Raw genomic sequence first — 18,535 nt, 5'->3', positions numbered from 1 at the left:
TTGAAAGGAGGGGCTGCTAGGATTGAGCCATTCACAGGAATCCCAGGTCTGAGAACTGAGAGCCAGGTGCCTCCCCAAGCTTGGGAGCAGGGTGTGAGTGTGTGAGAAGGCCACACAAAGAGAAGTGTTTGGAAATGGACAATCTAGCATTTCAGATCCTGGCTATGAAAAGGAAAATAATTAGTGAGTTTTCACACACCCACTCAGCCCTCCATCACCCACCCTTTTTCCACTCACAGGCAGTTATTTTTTTAAACCTGAATTGGATGGTACCTCAAGGACTTAACATGAGAGAACTAGTTTTTTTATCAAGACCTATAGGTCCCTGGGATGAGCCTCCTCCACTCCTGGTTCACGCTGTGCTCCTGCCTCCCATGCTCATTTGATTTTATTTTACTTATCTTGTTCTTTCTGTTCATGGGCCCTTTCTACATTCCCTCTCCTCTGACTTGCATTCTCTTCCTCTTTTCACTCAGCAAATCCTATTTATCCTTCAAGCATGAACTTGAACATCATTTCTTTAGGGATGCTTTTTCAGACCTGCCTGTCTTGCATTAACTCCTCCCCTTTCCCCAGGATTCAGAGCCATGCTATTCTTTGTGTTTCTCGGCATAATTATAATTTGACATTTGTTGGATCACTTGGCTATGTCTGTTTTGCCAGTAGACTATGAGTCTCCTGAAGGCAAGGGGCCCATCTCTTTTTGCACCTTGTCTCAAAAGTCTGGAAATTAATAGGGCCTCAGAGGTTACTGGTTGGATAATGAGTGGATCTGTAAAGTTTCTTTTCTTATTATTAAGCAGAACAATTCATTTTGTGTTGGGACTGGCCATGGAAGGGTGAATAAAAGCCACCCCAATGTATCAGATTCTAATCCTTGGAATTGTAAATGATACCTTATATGATGACATCTTTGCAGATTTGAGGAAGTTAAGAGTTTGAGATATGGAGATTGTCCTGGATTAGCCAGGTGGGTCCTAAATATAGTCACATGTATACTTATAGGAAGGAAGCAAAGGGGAATTTGATACACACACACAGAAGAGAAAGCAACGTGAAAATGAACCGGAGAGAGTCAAAGTTGCTGGCCTTGAAGCCTGGATGGATGTGGCTACGGGCCTAGGAATGTCAGCAACCAGCAGAAGCTTAAAGAGGTGAAGAACTGACTCCCCACTAAAGCATCCAAAGGAAGCACAGCCCTGCTGTCACTTTTACAGATTCTGATCTTCTGATCAGTCCTTCCAGTTGCTTGCCAGATCATTCAGGGTAGAACCCAAATGATCCTAAACCCAAATGTGGCCTAAAAGGTCCTATGCTGTGTGGCCCCTGACATCTCTCTGACCTATGCTCCTAAAACACTCTTTGTTAACCTATTTCCATGATGTTCTTGAATCAGGGATACACCTCTGTCTGGACCTTTATAGCTTCCTATGCTGGCACCCCATGCCAGGTGTCCCTTGGGGCTCTACTCTCAAAGGTCACCGTACGGGAGAGGCCTCTCTGACCACCTGTATGGCAGCGAGCTCCTCACCTCCCCAAGTTACTCCCTGGGACTTTTCTGATGTGTTTTCATCTATGACATTATAAATATTTACATGTTTAAGATCTGTTGTCTGTTTCACTGCAGGAGAACACAAGCTCCATGACGGCAGCGAGTTGACCTGCCCTGTTCACTGTTGTACCCAAGTGCCTAGAACAGGGTTTGGTGCATAGTAGGCACTCAGTAAATATCTATTGAATAAATATGTGAATGAAAAGTTGAAAAGCAGAGCCTTCCATTAAGTGAAATTTATCTATTTTTATTTTTTCCCCAGTGTTTATTCTGTCTCTTTGCTTGAGTGAGAAAGTCTGAACTTTTCTGTTATTTCTACCAAAATGATTTTCAGACCAGGTGACATTAAACTAACTTTAATAGGGTGGATTTTTCTGGGGCACCTGGGTGGCTCGGTTGGTTAAGCATCCAACTTCGGCTCAGGTCATGATCTCACAATTTGGGAGTTTGAGCCCTGTGTCAGGCTCTGTGCTGACAGCTCAGAACCTGGAGCCTGCTTCAGATTCTGTGTCTCCCTCTCTCTCTACCTCCCCCCCATTCTTGCTCTCTCTCTCTCTCTGTCTCTCAAAAATAAATATTTTTTTTAAATAGGGTGCATTTTCTTAGCAAATTAAAGAAGAAGCTAGTGGTGCAGACTGAAGGAATAACACAGGAAGGAACTGAGAGACCTGAGTGTGGGTTGCTCCTTATAGCAGGCTGCAGACAAAACATGAGTTGTGAGGAAGTGGCCCCGAGTGTCTCTCTGAGGAGAGGACCAACTCTCCAGCAGCCCAAGAAGTTCAGATTTCACTATGGAGGAATAGGGAATCAGAGGAAAGTTTGAAGCAAGGAAATTACATGAGTTCTATTTTAAAAAAAAGACTTTGGGGGCGCCTGGGTGGCGCAGTCGGTTAAGCGTCCGACTTCAGCCAGGTCACGATCTCGCGGTCCGGGAGTTCGAGCCCCGCGTCAGGCTCTGGGCTGATGGCTCAGAGCCTGGAGCCTGTTTCCAATTCTGTGTCTCCCTCTCTCTCTGCCCCTCCCCCGTTCATGCTCTGTCTCTCTCTGTCCCAAAAATAAATAAATGTTGGAAAAAAAAAATTAAAAAAAAAATAAAATAAAAAAAGACTTTGGCATCAGAATGGGGAGTTGATTGGAGGGGGAGTTTTGAGGCAGGGACACTGATAGAGAATGATAACATGGTTTGTATCATGTTATGCTGCGTCCTTGGCCTGGAGAGATTCCCTCTCTTCTTAAGAAGTTACACAAATAGCACATTAGAGCAGCTGGTAGAGGCTGGATCGGTGTACACACACAGTAAGAGTAGGCTGGGCTCAGTTTTCTGGATGGTCCTATTCCAAAGATACATGTATTCTTCTCAATGTGTGACTGGTTAAGGTTGAAAGTAAAAGAAACTTAATGTTTTCATCTTTGGTAAAGTTTTGGGGTTTTGTATTTATAAATAAGTGTGTGGGGGGGGGGAAGCTGTACCATGTTTTGTTTCAGTTTGGAATCCTGAGAATATGGCTTTCAACTTATTGAAATGAAACCTGATCACCCAAGAGGAGATAAGGTGTACACCAGCCCATGAAGAAAGCTTAAAATAAGACAGGATAGAAGAGAATCAAGCAACAGAAGGGCCTTTTAAACAGGAGAAGATATTTGAAAATAGAATAGCAGATTCAGAGAACACCAAATCATGAGATACCAGAAACTGCCTGTCAGCCCACCCTGATGTCTGCCTCAGACTCTCATGAGGAACTTTTGAGGAAAAGAAAGTAATAAGAAGAATGTTGTCTTTCCCCAGACCAACTGGACCTGAATCACTTTGGTGGAGGTGTGGGTGGAGAACCTTGTGTAGCTGGGTTTGGGAGTTATAGGTCAGGACACAGTGGAGCCAAGAGCCAGAGGCAACTAAAAGTCAATTTGATAAGACTTTTTTTTTTATATTTATTTTTTAGAGAGAGGGTGAGAGTAAGTTGGGGAGAGGCAAAGAGAGAGGGAGACAGAATTTGAAGCAGGCTCCAGGATCTGAGCTGTCAGCACAGAGCCCAATGCAGCACATGAACCCATGAGCTATGAGATCATGACCTGAGCCAAAGTCAGGTGCTTAACTGTGAGCAACCCAGGCACCCTGAGAACACTTTTTTAAATATAAAATCCTAAATTATGTTCATGCTCATTAGTAGGAATTGTGTCAAATCGGGTAAGTGGGTGTGCTCTGTTTCTAATTACAGTGTATCTTTCATCTCCCTGAGTGTGATGCTGTATTGTTAAAATGAAAATTAGGAAGCAGAGTCATAAAGAAGAGTGATTCCCCTAAGTGGGTCACCATAGTCTTGCCTATATTCCCCTACATTGTTTTAAAATAGTTTCTCAAGAGTTATTAGACTGCCGGCCTTCATTGCTATATCCTAAGACATCTGCAGCCCTCCCTTTTCTCTCTTTAGGCAACATATAGTCTGCTCAGTACTCAGTGAAGGCATATTCAGCCTCTTCTGAAGCTCAGATGGCCATTTTCCCTATAGCCAGAATTCACAGGACCTAGATTCAAGTGGCAGAAATGGCAGTGACACTATTCACTATCCTCCCTAGTGACCCAATAGCCAAATGTTTGCCTCCTGTCCCCTCAACTTTATGATATGCTGGTCTAGAGACCTTAGTTCCAAAGGGAGAAATGCTTGCAACAGGAGAAACAATGATTCCATTGAACTGGAAGTTGAGACCACAACCTGGCCACTTTGGGCTCCTCATGCCTGTGAATCAACAGGCAAGGAGGGAAGTGATGGTACTGACTAGGGAGGTTCATCCTGACTACCAAGGGGAAATTCAAAACAGGGGTAGAGAAGAGTATGTTGGGAATATGGAGGTCCCTTAGGGCATCTCTTAGTATTATCATGCTCTGTGACTAAGCTAAGGGAAAACCAACAATCCAATCTAGGCAGGACTAAAAGACTGCAGAGCCCAGACCTTTCAGGAATAAAAGATTGGCTACCCTGTGAAGTCAAGAACCAACAGCAGCTGAGATGCTTGCTACAACAAAGGGAATTCAGAGTAGTTAGTAGAAGGTAGTTATAAATAGAAGCTACAAGCACATGGCCAGTTACAGAAATGAGGACTCTGTCTTGAGTATTTCAATAGCTTCTCTCTATTTTGTTATAAATACTTTCGTATGTGTATATACATATATTAAACAAACATCTTTGTTTTCTTTCCTTTCTTATTCCCTTATCATGTAACATAAGATGTATTGACTTTCTGTGAATTTTACATCATAGTATTTATGGTACAGGCTATCAGAAGAGCAAACATTACTCAAGGACTTTATTTCCTCTTCTAGGGAAGGGATTAGTACATCTTCAGTTGTATGCAAGATAGTTGTATCATGCTAAGTGGATCATATAACCTTGTTATTGTCTTCATCTGGAGATTAGTTGTAATTTAAGGAAATGGAATGGGTATCGAGTTGCTAGGGGTAGACTTGTGATTGCTAATTTTATGTGTCAATGTGACTTGGCAAAGGGATGCCCAGATAGCTGGGAAGACATTATTTCTAGATATGTCTGTGAAGGTGTTTCCATAAGAGATCAACATTTGAATCAGTAGACTGAGTAAAGCAAATTTCCTTCACCAATGCAGATGTGGATCCCCGAATCCATTGAAGGCCCGATTATAATGAAAGCCAGAGAAAGGGTGAATTTGCTCTTTGCTTGAACCAGTACATCCATCTTCTCCTGCCCTCAGACATTGGCCTTCTGATTCTCAGGCCTTCAGTCAAGGATTAGATTACACTGCTGGTTTTTCTCATCCTCCAGCTTGAAAATGGCAGATTATCAAACTTCTCACCCTCCATAATTGCATGACACAATTCCTATTATATATATAATCTCCTCTTAGCTCTGTTCCTCTAGAGAAACCTGACTAATTCAGATGACAAGTGAGTTTTTCATGCTAAAAATCTTCCTCAGATTTAGAATAAGTTTAGCCCTATAGGTGATAGCTAATGGTACTGGGAAATGTAGGTAAACATAGCACATAGCACTCAGAAAAGCAGGAAGCCCACTGGCCTAGCAAGTGAGGGTGAACTGAAATAGAGTCATTACTATCTGTCCCACCAAACACACAGAAACTCTGGCCTCACCTTTCTGCTCAGAGGCTGGATGAAGAAAGAAGTATTTATCACATAAACTCTGCTCCTTCCTTCATTCAATATTCAAATATTCATTGAGTTCCTACTGTGAGCTACATATCATGCTGAACTCTGAGGGTAGAACACAAATACCAGATACTTGTCTCCAAAGAAATAATATTCTAGTGGATGACAAGAGAAGTCATAGTTCTTCTGTTGCCATTCAAGAAGTACATAGTTCATTGTAAAACAGGCAGAGAGTTGGGTCAAGTGCCATTGCTGTGGCACTCAAACATGTTGTGTCTGTGTGGCCCCTTTGGAGAGACTCCTACCTCTGAGAACCTCAGGGGAATTCCAAAAGGAAGTTTTGCCTTAGTTGAGAGCTGAGTTGTTAGGTAAAGAAGGGAAGGTGTTCATGCCAGTCAGAGTGGCTAAAATGAGCAAATCAGGAGACTATAGATGCTGGCGAGGATGTGGAGAAACGAGAACCCTCTTGCACTGTTGGTGGGAATGCAAACTGGTGCAGCCACTCTGGAAGACAGTGTGGAGGTTCCTCAAAAAATTAAAAATCGATCTACCCTATGACCCAACAATAGCACTGCTAGGAATTTACCCAAAGGATACAGGAGTGCTGATGCATAGGGGCACTTGTACCCCAATGTTTGTAGCAGCACTTTCAACAATAGCCAAATTATGGAAAGAGCCTAAATGTCCATCAACTGATGAATGGATAAAGAAATTGTGGTTTATATACACAATGGAATACTACTTGGCAATGAGAAAGAATGAAATATGGCCTTTTGTAGCAACATGGATGGCACTGGAGAGTGTTATGCTAAGTGAAATAAGTTATACAGAGAAAGACAGAAACCATACGTTTTCACTCTTATGTGGATCCTGAGAAACTTAACAGAAGACCATGGGGGAGGGGAAGAAAAAGAAAAGGGGTTAGGGAGGGAGCCAAAACATAAGAGACCCTTAAAAACTGAGAATAAACTGAGGGTTGATGGGGGGTAGGAGGGAGGGGAAGGTGGGTGATGGGTATTGAGGAGGGCACCTTTTGGGATGAGCACTGGGTGTTGTATGGAAACCAATTTGACAATAAACTTCATATTAAAAAAAATAAGGGAAGGTGAGCTGTTCTAGACAGGTAAGAGCATATACAAAGGCTAGGAGGTGAATGGGAACATGGCCTGTTCAGAGAAGGTGAAAGCATCCCACAGGTGGGCCATTAGAGGAGGTGGTACAGGGATCTGAGGTGAGACCTGAGAGATGGGCAGGAGCCAGATAACAGGAGCTAGGAAGTTTTTATTAATGGTAGAATGGGCCCAGAGTAGACCCTATTCAGGAAGATTGCTCACTGGGTGTCAGTTTTGAAGAGGGTATCAGGGGAGCAAACCAAAGGCAAAAAGGCCCTCCGTGGCTCATCATCCTTAGCTAGACCATTCCTTACCCTGCCTTATCAGAACTTCCTTGAGTTAAGAGGAGGTAATATCAAAACCAAGCTCATAGCCTATATTTTAACCTTCAGCTGGGTTTAAATTGTGGATAGATCCTCCACCTTGGCTTCAGTGAGCACCTACTCAGGTCAGTAGAGTTAGTGTGGATGTAGACATGCACCTTTCCTTCTATGATAGGCAATTCTCTCTCCTCTTTACTGTTTCTCATCTGTCTCTCTGAGGCAGTTTTTCATTTGATCTTGCCAGAAACTTCTTTTTTATTACCACATTGACTTTTTGTTGTCTTCAGCCTATTATTGTTGGTTTTTTTATCTTTTTTTTTTTGTTTTTGTTTCTTTTTACTTTTGTTTTGTTTTACTCCTCTCATCATTCCCTTGTCTGAGCCACTCTCCTCTCACTTGTCACTGACACTACTCTTCATGTTGACCTTGAGTTCTCAGGACTGTGCCTTTATGCTTAAATGCTCTTTTTTCCAATATTTGCTGGAAACTTCTTTCCTTCACCTACATTTTCCTTCTATCCCTTTCTTTTTTTTTCTCTTCTTTCTTGGCCTCCATATGCTTTGATACCCCTCAGTGTCACCCATTGTTCTCTGCCCTCCCAGGTCACAGCTCCATGCTACCCAGAGTGTTGGCCCCTCCCAGCCATGCAATCTCTGTGTCTGACCTGTTAGTGTGAAAGCCATTACCCCTTGACACGGCATCTGTGTTTTGCCACCTACACTAAGAGTTCATGTTGTCATTATGGAGAGGATAAGATCATCAAATACTCCTGCTTATGTATTTATTTATTTATTTATCATTTCACTTAATAAGCACATCTTGAAATTGAACCACAGTTTCACTCAGGTGACATCGTTTCCTCTGGGGAGTCCATATCTAAACTTAGCTGAAATTCTCTCCATGCGCAGCACTAGGAGAGAAGATGGTATATTTAAGATTTCTTTATTGAGACTCAAACATGTTGTTTCTGTGTGCTCTAGTGCAATGTGTACATGTGTATGCAATAGTGTGTATGTTTGTGTAGGGAGGTTTCCATCTGTTTATGAGCCAGAAGGAACTCACAGCTGATTGTGGACAGGATGGATTTGGCAATATTTATCCAAAGTGATGTGAAGACCATATAGGAAAAAGGCTCTACCTGACACTGGGGACTGCTGGGGTGGCATTAGAAGAGGGGCTGTTCCAGAGGCCTGATTCTTTATCTATGTAACTCTGTGCTGACCCACTCTAAAAGAATGACAAGTTGTGAATGCACCGACCATCAGAAATGCCATGGCCACTCCACCAGCTACATGGAACCCTTCTCTGAAGAGAGGCATCGCCTATTATCAGCCCTGGCCTGGCCATCGGCAACAACATCAGGAAAAAGGGATTTTCTATAGTGGTATAGTGGCCACAGTAAAAAAAAAAATTACTGAGTCACAGGGGTCTTCTCTAGCCCCTGCTATGCCCAGAGGCCTCTTCTTCTGTAGGCTGGAATACTTTACTGGGGCAGAGTGACTTTTCTGTGCCCAGAGGTATTATTTTGTAAAAGATTATAAACACAGCTTCTCATCTCAAAGGACTGTTAGGGACAACTATAGTAGCTGGCAGGTCTTTACATGCAATGATAATAATATTCATAGCTACACCTTACTGAAACCTTACTACGTAGCAACCAGGAATCAGATGAAGAATTTTATGAATATTATCTCATTTAAAGTTCAAGACAACCCCATGTAACAGAAGCTATTATAATCATTACTTTAGGGATGAAATGGAAACCTACTAACCTGGGTAAGACCATATTACTAGACCAGACATATTACTAGAACCAGAATATGAAATCAGACAGTATGACTCTTCATAGTCCATCCTCAGACACTGTGCTTCCCTTTATAAGCAGATTCAGGTTAATCTGAATCAGATGATGGATCCTGAAGTAGGCATGGTCTCCATAAGTTTGGGCCACAGGTTCAAATCATTTCAGAGCTAGAAGCCATCTTGAAGGCCACATAGCCAGTGATTCTCAACTCTTGCACATTAAAATTATTTGGGGTATTATTTGACAAGAGCAATGTTGAAGTCTTCTCTGCATGGATTCCAGTTCAATTTATTGAGAATAAGACCATGGCATGATTATTTTTTTTAAAAACTCCTCACGTGCTTATATTTTTTATCCATGTTGAGAACCACTGTCCTAATGTTATCACAGATGAGAAAACATGAAACTTAAGAGGTTAACTGACTTGTCTAAGGTCACACCATTGGTTATAAGGGCAGTTGTGAGGACCAATCCCAGATCTCCTGGCTGTTATCCAGTGTTCTTTCCCTTACCCCCAATGAAAGACAAATTTTTCCTTGTGTGTGAGAGAGAATATGGTGAAACATGGTAAGTAAGATTTTGGAGACACAATTGGGCTAGAATAGTCACTGTGTAATCCTGGGATTCAGGTATCTGTGCTTTGGGTTTGTCTCATTTTACATAATGAGCAAAATTATAGAGCATGTCTTTAGGAATTATTGTGAAATTATGTTGTGAGATGATAACACATAAAGGTTACATAATTCCACTAAGAATATGGTACTTTTTCTACTGTATAGAATGGACCACTCATCGAACATAAGTCTCACAAGCCATCCTCATGGTAGTCAGCAATGATACCAACTTTAAATTTTAAAAATAAACTAGTATGTAAGTAGAGAATTTTATTGAAGATACCATGTGCTTGTAAAATGCATCTTGGGCAAGTTGATATTGCCTGTGGACTCACACTGAGTGTTTACTGATGGCATTTCCAGCCACTGGATTGGCTGCACTGGGCCAGGCATTCAAATGTAGTATTGCCCTTCTAGCATGTTAATCACAAATGGGGGTAGTGTTCTGCCTCCCCAGGTTCTTCTCAGTCTCATCACCAGAATAGAAGTAAAGACATTTATAATGTTGATGAATGGGGAAAGAATCAGCACTTATCCTGTAGACTAACAAGACAGTTTCTCTATGGAATTATGACTTTGGGAGGCATGTTTTTTTTCCACGATTATTTTTCCAATTCCATCCAATAAGAAAGACACGGTAAAATGGACTTTATAGATTGTTTGTCATAGTTGATGTAACAGTACTCTTGCCAAGTTTCCCCTTACCTCACTAGGCCTTTCCCATATGGCTGTATTATCAGCTTCTTATTACCTGTTGGTCTCCACTCCTTACCCTTCTGTTCTTCTCCTTGTGTTACATCATATCCAATGACCTGCCGAAGCCCATGACTTCAACTAATGTGGTTTCACTAATGACAGCCACACCCTTACACCCAATACCAGCAAAGCTATATCTGGAAGAGCCTGTTGGCTTCCTCTTAAAAGTTCCACAATATCTTCAAGTTAAACAAATCATCTTACCCCACCACCCCTGCCACACCAAATACCTCTTGCTTCTATATTAGCAATCTTGAAGAATGGAAGAACTGTTTTCCCATTGCCTAGGAGAGACCACTAGAGATTATCTTTGATTCTTTCCACCCTCCATTTCCCCACCCCAGTGCTACACCTCATTAAGTCATTCACCTAATCCTATAGATGTCCGTTACTCACATCTCTCCATCTTTACTATCACTGCCTTGGTTCAAGTTTTTGTCCCATTTTACCTGATTTCTTTATAAAGGTCCTCAGCCTTCCACTCTGTATCCAGTGGTCACAGTGAAGATAATAATAAACATTTATTGGGATCCCACTAGGTGACGGGTACCTGGCTTAGCATTTACAAAATCTCATTTAAATTTCACACCCCAAGATGGTAAATAGGACTATGATATTTATGCTTTTTAGAGAGGAAACCAAGACTAAGACAACTTAAAATCTTACTAGACGTCAGAGTACTTCCAGGTAGAAGATGGGGTTTGAACCCTCATCTGCTACTGAAAGAATGCCCATGGGTGGCTCCTCCCCTCTTCTCAGGAGGCTGAGTTCTTGGTGGGCTTTCTCAAAATCATCCTCTTGCTAAGTGCTACTTCTTGCAAAGAATCTTTCTTCTTTTATTCTTTGAGGCTTTCTTATTTTCTCAGCAATGTTTATTTCATTGCATTTTCATAATATTTCATGCTTTAATTTAATTTATTTAGTGCTATTGTACAGTGCCCTGAGCATATTGGGAGAAGCAAGAATTTTATAAATAAAATTATTATTACAACTGCTCCAATAGCAGCCTCTAAGCTATTTAGTAGATATATCAATTACTCTCAGTGTTGAAAATTTTTCACCTAAAGCCCTTTATGGCTCAAGTTTTCCTGGTCCTTTGCTACTCTCTCCTGTGTGTGTAATCTTGGCCCAGCTATGTAGCATTTCTCCTTACTATCCCCATCAGAATTAACCAGAGGGCACCTCAGCCAAAGGTCCGTGTAATGTATTCTGGAGAGTATGACCTAGTTTCTTTAGCCTTTTTGAATCGCTGAGGTTCTGAATCCCATTTTCTAGACCTAAAATGTCAGTTGTGCAATGAATGAATCAACCCTCTTTTCCCGCCTCATGCTAAGTAAGACCTCGTTATCTATCAGGCTGTGTTAGAAATCTCTTCCAGGGTACTCTAGAGCTTGATATGAGTTGTTCACGACACTTGCTTGGCACCTGGGATTTGGGGACTCTAAACTTTGAGATTGGTGCAGACAAAATGTGTCAGTCTTGAAATGAAGTGAAGCCCAAACAAGGGGCATAGTGTAAAAGTCACTGGGTTATTCATTTCTGGCATTAAGCCTACTTTCTGGAACCTACCTACCACCTCACAATCTCATAACTTTTTACTAGCAAAAAATGTGAGAGGAACATTTTCTTCTATTTATAGAATGTCAGTGACATGCTGAAGAATTCACAGGGTAAACCAGTAACCAGGGATTTCTCCCAGGAGATCCCCCAAATCATGATAGTGGACTTGATTTCCCTCTCCTAGCTTCCCCCATAATATGGTCTTTCCTCTTATTTTTTAGGACACTATATTCAGTCATCCATTCAATAAAAAAGGAACTACACACTTTATACGTGCCAACAGATGGTTGCATGGACAGTGATGAGCAAGATGTATGTAGTTCCTTTTGGAGTTTGGATTCTTCCTCCCATTTTGTCTTGACTTGCCTCCCTCTCAAGAATATATTCTTTTCATAATTTACAGTTGTATTAAGGAGTTCTGAAGAACTTTCCTAATTAGCCAGGAGCAATACACTGTGCTATGTTCATTCTGCATCTTTTTTTTTTTTTTTTTTTTTTTTAAGAAAACAAATTGAAGTAGCCAATCTGTCCATTACAAATGAGTTCATTCCTATTCAAGCAGCGGCTGTCAGGTACCTTGCCTGAGGCTTCTTACGTTATGAGCAACATATTGGTTTTAGTTGTCTGTACTTCCCAGCTACACTGGGATCCCTAGATGAATAGAAGACACAATAACTCAAGAGAGTTTATTGTATTATACATGGTGGTCATGCATAGTTTCAGTAACATAGTGAGCTTGTTCAAGGTAGATATGAATAACCCCTCTCCTGGCCAGACAGAGGTTTTTGGATCTCTAACAACCATATTTCCTTTTAGCAAAATAAGAATATGAAATAAACTGTGACCCAGATATCTAGATCAGCAAGAAATAGATAGGATGAAACCTGTTTTTCTCCCAAAGGAAAGAATAATCTGCAATAAAAAAAAATGACTAAGTAGAAATATTCAAATTGCTGTAAAGGATGCAGCCATAGAGAATTGTCTAATTCAGTTCAGTTTCCCTGCAGCTCAGATTGCTTTGCAATGCACAGAGTAATTGTTGAGAACCCAAGGAACTTTGCATTCCTCAACCTGGTATTCTCAAGACACATTAATCACTCAGTAACCATTCACATCCCTACTAAGTACAAACCACTGGTTGTGAAGCTGCTTGTGCTAAATAGGTATATTCCACTGTAGTACCTAATTTTATGAAGACTTAGGCCATAACAACTCATCTTTTTTCACCTTTCTGGAATGCGTTTAAGGAAGTATAATTCTAGGCTCATCCTCCCCCTATGATTTTTCCAAACAGATTGTGAACTTTGGATCCTTTCTTGCATGGGTCAGGGCAGTCCTGGGTTGCTAACTGAAGGTTTGCTTGGACCACATGTCCCCATTCTGTTGGGTATCTCATATCCGTCTCATTGTAATTCTATGTTAGTCCTTCAATAAGAATGGCCAGCAAGCCCAGAGATAACAGAATAGGAATCAATGGGACCTGCGATTGTCTGCATGCCAGATTCTCTTGTCAACCTAGTCTTCAATCCATTCTGCCAGCTAGATCTCCTCTGGGACTGAGACGTTTGAAAACAGTGCAGCAGCCTCATCTCCTGGGCAATGTTTTTCTCCATCATTTGCTTTATTAAATATTGATTTTCTGTTGCATTATTAAACCTCAAGTCCAGAGCATAAATTCTGGGCTGATACTTTAATCTGGCTCTCCTCATGTTTTTTGGCTTTTAGAACTGATTTTCAGGCCAGCTCTCCTGGGGAATCTTTAAGTCAACTAAAGGCCTGAGAGAAACCTGCCTTCAGGAAGGCAGGAACCCAGACTTGAGAAGGAAACTACAAAAAAAGATGGAGCTCCTGCAAAGCAGATCTTCACCTTATACTTGTTCTAGACACAGAAGCCTACCCACATTGGGATTCAAGTGGTTGTACCAGGAAAGTCTTTTGGATTCACAACGTCAAAACTATTGAGTAGGCAAATGTCATGCTGAATTAGTTTTAGAATCCAACGTCACTGAACTGTTCAGACATTATCTAATCCACTATCTATTCATCACCCCCACTTTTTTTGATCTCTATTATTCCTAGGATTTGAGTCATCTTGTTTAGTTACACAAGCTTTTGCCTTTTTACTTACTGTGGTTTATTCTTATTTCCTCTTCCTCTTTGTTCTCTCTGAAAGCCAGTGGTTGAGTTGTCGACTATGTCAATCCATTGTAGGATAGAGCCATCACAGACTCTTTCTGAGGGATGTTGACATCTCCAACCAATTGTGTTTGCTAGGGTGACCTCCAAGTTTAATTCCTTGTCCTTTGAATAGTTTCCTAGACTGACACTGTCATTGGCCTGACCCTGCAGGCATAAGCCTGAGGATAAGAAGCAGAAGGGATCATCATGCCTTTGTCTTCAACACTGACAGACCAACAGGAGAAGAACAGAAGTAAATATTTATGGAATTTCTCTGGCAAGACTGGAACATGTTGTGATCCAAGTGTATATTTGCAGAGAGTGATGATCATCTCCCTGTCTGTACTTCAGTTTATCTCTGATTTCTCTCTGTGCTGTGTTAGGTCCCCCATATTCAGAAATCTGGTGTTAGGAAATTATTGCAGGAACTGGTGGAGCATCTGGTAAAAGTCCATGGGTTAGAACAGGAATGAGGAATGACATTATAGGATAGAGAGAGAGCACAACTAACTCAGGCTGGCCACTGACACCTGCTTAAAGTGAATCTTCAGGTGCTGTGGGCCAAGAGCTGACTAAGCCCATGTGGCCACATTAGATGCAACTAGAAAATGTTCCTGGGGAATATTTCACAGAAAATATGTGAAAGTCAAGGTGGAACTAATTCATTTCCTCCAACATTCTTCATGTCACCAACATCCTGAGGCCTCCAAACAATAAGAGATGTGCTCTTGAAGGTCAAGGAAAATCTCAGGCTATGTATCTTCTCATAGTTTTGTTCCAAACCTGAATCCCTTCATAGTAAGTATGTAGGTAGATAGTACCTACAATTCATTTATCAGTGATGGACAACTAACTAGCTACTCAGGGAGGTACTTCCTTTACAAAAGCTCTAACTTTTTAAAAAATATATATATTAAGCCAAAATTTGCTTCCCTCTAATGTGTGCCTTTTGGTGATTTCCACTAGAACTAGATAGAATAAGTTGAATCTTTTGTAGTAGTAAAAAGTGCTTGGCTGTCAAGAGATAGGAGTTTTGAATATTAAAGATTTCCATAATTTATACATCAAAAATGGCTGAATATTTGTAGCTGCATATGTTTCAATCTGATATTTAATATCTTTGAGTTCTGGCTTTCTCATTTGTACAACTCAAGTGTAACCATTCATCAGTTACACTGTTGGGGAGGGGGTGAATTAGTTGAAGTGCCTAATATTAAGAAGCATTCAATATTTTAAAAATTCAATTTGACAAATGTTTGCAAAACTCCTACTGTGTGTCTGGCACAACACAGAAAAATTAGTCCTAAATGGTCCCATATCTCACCATGGGAATTACAATTTTGAAGGTGCTTATTATGTTCCTCAAGTTTCCTCTTTTCCTCATAACAGAATAATTCAAGCACTGCATATGGCTGTCATTGTTCTCACCTCATTGTATTGTAAATATCTCTTCACCCAAAAGGTTTTTCACCTCCTCTTTTGGGCTCAAGAGTCATTCATTGAATGTCACATATTTTTTCTCAGTAAATGTGGGCTGTTGAAGAATTTCTATTTCTTTATCTTTCCTTCTGTGGTATGTTCTAGTGTCTTCCCTTCTCCCTTCAGATGTTAGCTACATTTCTCCAGGGCAGGGTAGCACACTCTCATAAAAGCCAAACAAGTGCTCAGACTTTGATGTGGTCACTGCATGTGACCTGTCCTGTTGCTGATACCTTTATTACTCTTTCATACAACTTTACTACTTCTGTTTTTCCCTTCGTTTCCTCACTGACAAAATCTACCAATACAATTGGAGTCATCATTAAGAAATCTATTAGGATCATAATAATTCACTCAACTGGTAAAAGAAAGTTTATTGGAAAGTTGGGCTGACTTTGTGCAAACAAGTGCAGAGAGGAACAGGCAAACCCTATGGCATGGGACTGCCCTTGACAGTTCCTCTCTGTGCTTCTTTTGTTGGGGCTGTGTGGTCACATTGTTGCTTCTTTCTACACATCTCCCATGGTCTCTTGCATCTCTCCCTTAGGATTTCTCTGGTCCCCACTAATTTCATCTCATATATGGCCTTGTCCTGCCTTAATAGATCACAGCTAGATGATTTGGTTTGGAGGCCTCAAGTTCAAATTAGCAAGAAATGGAGTCAGGCTATCTTTACCTGAGTCAGGTGTTCACCCTTGCTCCAATCAGCAATGGTTGGGGTAAGGGTAGAGATCACACAATTTATGATGCTATTTTTATCTATTCAGGGTTATGCCATTTCCAAAAGTTAATATGAGTAAAAGGTTAGTGATTGGAAGATTTTATATAGAGATATTGTTTAATGTATGAAAAGTTATAAACCAAGGGTGATCAGCCTGGACCTTCCCTGTTTTTCTCTGGTTCCTCTCATCTACTGCACTTCCTTTCTGAGCACAGCTAACTTTATGTCTTCACCTGAAACACAATCAGAAGATGTGTCCAGGAAATGGAAGGCTTCTCTCCAAAAAACAGGACTTGAGGGAAATGTGTTCAGTGGCTAGAAATCATCCAAATTTGAAATGTTTTGGCATTACAGAGGAATAAGCCTATTAAAATCTACCTAAGTGTCAATAATTAAAATCAGGAATAACGTTGGAAAGGTCAGCCATGCTCTGTGTCAACACCCAGTTCTCCCCAGCATGCAGTCTCACAAGATATATAATCTCCAGGTCACATGTGAGTATTGCAAATGGGTTGGGGACCCAGGAATCTTTGGGCTACTTCTGTCTCAAGTTATTTTTATTTTTCCATTTGATGCTGTCAGGAACTCAGGAACTGATCATTTGTGCTGGAAATAGCACAACTTCTGCCCTTTGTTTCGATCGTGTTTGCCATGTGTGATTGGTGAATTTGATTGCTGGCCATAGAAAATTGAATTTGTGTCAAGAGCATTCTGAACAGATCAATGCAGGAAGAAACCAGTCAAGATCAATTGTAATACCAAAGAACTAGTATAAAAGTCATAGGAGGGGCACCTGTGTGGCTCAGTCAGTTAAGCATCTGAATTTGGCTCAGGTCATATCTCATGGTTTGTGAGTTTGAGCCCCACATTGGGCTCTGTGCTGAGAGCTTAGAGCCTGGAGCCTGCTTAGGATTCTGTGTCTCCTTCTCTCTCTGCCCCTCCCCAACTTGTACTCTGTCTCTATCTCTCAAAAAATAAGTAAACATAAAAAATAAAAATAAAAATATTTAAATATTATTTTTTTAATATGAAATTTATTGTCAAATTGGTTTCCATACAACACCCAGTGCTCATCCCAACAGGTGCGCTCCTCAAACCCATCACCCTCAATACCCATCATCCCAACAGGTTCCCTCCTCAATACTCATCACCCAACACATGCCCTCCTCAATACCCTCCCACCCCCCATCAACCCTCAGTTTATTCTCAGTTTTTAAGGGTTTCTTATGATTTGGCTCTCTCACTCTTTTTTTTTTCCCTTCACCTCTCTCATGGTCTTCTGTTAAGTTTCTCAGGATCCACATAAGAGTGAAACCATATGGTATCTGTCTTTCTCTGTATGACTTGTTTCACTTAGCATAATTCTCTCCAGTTCCATCTGCATTGCTACAAAAGGCCATATTTCATTCTTTCTCATTGCCAAGTAGTATTCCATTGTGTATATAAACCACAATTTCTTTATCCATTCATCAGTTGATGGACACTTAGGCTCTTTCCATAATTTGGCTATTGTTGAAATGCTGCTATAAACATTGGGATACAAGTGCCCTTATGCATCAGCACTCCTGTATCATTGGGTAAATTCCTAGCAGTGCTATTGCTGAGTCATAGGAAAGATCAATTTTTAATTTTTTGAGGAACATCCACACTGTTTTCCAGAATGGCTCTATCAGTTTGCATTCCCACCAACAGTGTAAGAGGGTTCTTGTTTCTCCACATCCTCGCCAGCATCTATAGTCTCCTGATTTGTTCATTTTAGCCACTCTGACTGGCGGGAGGTGGTATCTCAGTGTGGTTTTGATGTATAGAAATCAGTTTCATTCTTATACACTAATAATGAAGCAACAGAAAGACAAATAAAGAAACTGATCCCATTCGCAATTGCACCAAGAACCATAAAATACCTAGGAATAAACCTAACCAAAGATGTAAAAGATCTGTATGCTGAAAACTATAGAAAGCTTATGAAGGAAATTGAAGAAGAAACAAAGAAATGGAAAAACATTCCATGCTTATGTATTGGAAGAATAAATATTGTTAAACTGTCAATACTACCCAAAGCTATCTACATATTCAATGCAATCCCAATCAAAATTGCACCAGCATTCTTCTCAAAGCTAGAATAAGCAATCCTAAAATTTGTATGGAATCACAAAAGACCCTGAATAGCCAAAGTAATTTGAAAGAAGAAGACCAAAGCAGGAAACATCACAATCCCAGATTTTAACCTCTACTACACAGCTGTAATCACCAAGACAGCATGGGATTGGCACAAAAACAGATGCATAGACCAATGGAATA

At 40.7% G+C, this 18,535-nt stretch overlaps 1 protein-coding gene across 6 annotated transcripts in view; it reads left to right on the top strand.

Moving 5' to 3' along the window:
• NTM (neurotrimin) overlaps positions 1 to 18,535 on the top strand; it is a 949,272-nt gene that overhangs the window by 784,761 nt on the left and 145,976 nt on the right. The gene's annotated exons all lie outside the window — the stretch shown is intronic.

This window comes from Puma concolor, chromosome D1 (genome assembly GCF_028749965.1).
Source record: "Puma concolor isolate L17-30 chromosome D1, mPumCon1.1.hap2, whole genome shotgun sequence".
NCBI classification, from domain to species: Eukaryota; Metazoa; Chordata; class Mammalia; order Carnivora; family Felidae; genus Puma; species Puma concolor.
This window is presented reverse-complemented; position numbering and strand designations above follow the sequence as displayed.